Here is a 2366-nt window from a genome sequence, read left to right on the forward strand (position 1 = left end):
GGTAGAAAGAATTGGAGATATTAGAGTATCGGTAATTCCAAAACGATGGTGCGCGTGCGTGTATGGAGAGAGGCTAGTGACTTTGACGTGTGGATGCGTGCGTGCGTGGATGTATATTATGTATATCTATATGTGTGCGTCTGTAATGCGCGGGTATGTAGATGATGGTGTGTGGGTGTGCGGATGATGATGCGTGAGTGTGCCGATGATGGTGTGTGGTGTGAGTGCTGGAAAGTTGTCAGTGCTGGTGTGTGGAGTGGTGTGAGATGGTGTCGTGTGGTTTATGTGGTGTGTGGTGTAGTTTGGTGTGGGTTGTGGCGTTTGCGTGGGCATGGGGGTTGCTGGCGGTGTGGAGTAGTGTTGGTGTATGTGCGAGTTGGTTATGTGGGGGTGAGTTGAGTATCAATAAGAGATAAGGTGAGTAGGAGTGAAGAGAGGACGAGATTTGAGAACCTATGGCGCAAAGGTACGTAGAGAGAAGATCAAATCTTGTTTACGGCGAAGGCGGGAGTCCAGATGGCCTTTTTACAAAAACAATCCGAACACAGACAAGTGTTGTAGTTAATGACCGATAGAGCGGATTTAGCGCGAAACCGGGGTGTTATTGCCGCGTCTGATGCCTCGGAGGTGCTCCGCGAACGGATCAGCCACACGGCGTTCCATTCGACCGATGTACAGAGAAGGGCAGAAAGAGCATGCGATGCAGTAAATGGCGTTGCTAGAAGTACAGCTAAAGGAGTCGGTGATATGATAGGGACAAAGGGTGCCTGTGAGGATGTTGGTGTTGGAGAGGTGGTAGCAAGTGTGGCAGCGTGAGCCGGAGTAGTGGAATGGGCCAGGTTAGAAGGTGGGGTTAGTGAAGAAACTGTGGAATAGTAGGTCATGGAGGTTGGGGGCTCGTTTGAAGGAGGGAAGGAATAGGGAATAGGTTGGGGAAGATATGTGAGGTGAAGGTGTGTGTGTATATATATGTGTGTGTATATGTGTGTGCGTGTGTCCGTATCTGTGGGTGAGACTGTCTGTGCTATTATTTTTAATTGTACATTTGGGCTTCGTGATACCGTACCCCAAAGGAGAATTGTTTCATTTCTTAGAAACATTTATAAGACTCTTATGACGTCAATAATATGTAGATATATATTATTTGATACGCATATAAGTGTTTGTCTTGGGATGTTATTTGGAGTATTATTAATCCACCATTACAAATATTTTGTTTGCTAATAGAAATTACAATGTTTTACGTATTGAATAAATATTTAAGAAATTTCTTATTATAAATTCTACAGTCAGAGATACAAATAATGTATTATTTGTGTTTTTATTTATATAATTTGTTGCTCTTTCTAGACAAACAGTAGTTATGTAAATGCATTCAGCCTAGTAGACAGCATAAGCGAGAAGGTATAAGGGCTCAACCCCAAATTAATTCAACGTTTCTAATGAAACGTCTCTAATTACTATTATGGTTACAATGAGAGGGTCATACTGCAGTTTACTAAATCATACTTAATATATAATTATTATTATTATTATTATCATCATCATCATCATCATCATCATCATCATTATCATCATTATTATTATTACTATAATTATTATTATTATTATTATATTGCTAATGTTACTAAACTTGTTATGTCAACCTTTACTTGGGAGCATCCATATGAGGCCTACCAGAAAATTGCACATCCATTCATACAAAATATGCTTAAAGGAAGTAATAGCTCATAGGAAAGCGCCTACTTCAGTACGAAGTGCAAGCAAATACAATCTAAAGAGGTGTGCAGTTAAAATTAGGTTGTTAAATTAAATCATGTTATACGTGGGGTCGATCTTGAAGGAGTAAATCTAATGGGGTCAACAATAAATGGAAATAGACCAATATGCTGGCTGAAAATTAGGCCCAGTTTGAGATTAAGTTAATTTAAACAAGCTAAGCCACAGTGTGGAAAGTTAAGTTAAAGGAAAAATAGTTGCAGTTAATTTTACTTTAACTTAACTTTCTACACCATGGGTTAGCCTGTTTAAATTAACTTAATCTCAACCTTACCCATTTCCTGTTCTACACTTAACCTAGCTACTTCTTTATTATTTCTACTCGCTATTATGGTACTTATGCCTACACATCGGTGAATTCACTCTTCAGTCGTTTTTATGTGTTATACTTAAGGCTTGGAACGTATTCTTCGCATATTCATGAAAGTTTTCTGTTTTTTTATTCCTCGGAAATATATGTGCAAGGGGTGTATAAATGATTCTTGTATATATATATATTTTACCTTTCATCTCTTTTGCGGATGATATAAACAAATTCATAACGTCAATATTAGTGTGTTTATAATTTCTCCTTAAATATCCCTATA

Source organism: Octopus bimaculoides, chromosome 3 (genome assembly GCF_001194135.2).
Source record: "Octopus bimaculoides isolate UCB-OBI-ISO-001 chromosome 3, ASM119413v2, whole genome shotgun sequence".
Taxonomy (NCBI): domain Eukaryota; kingdom Metazoa; phylum Mollusca; class Cephalopoda; order Octopoda; family Octopodidae; genus Octopus; species Octopus bimaculoides.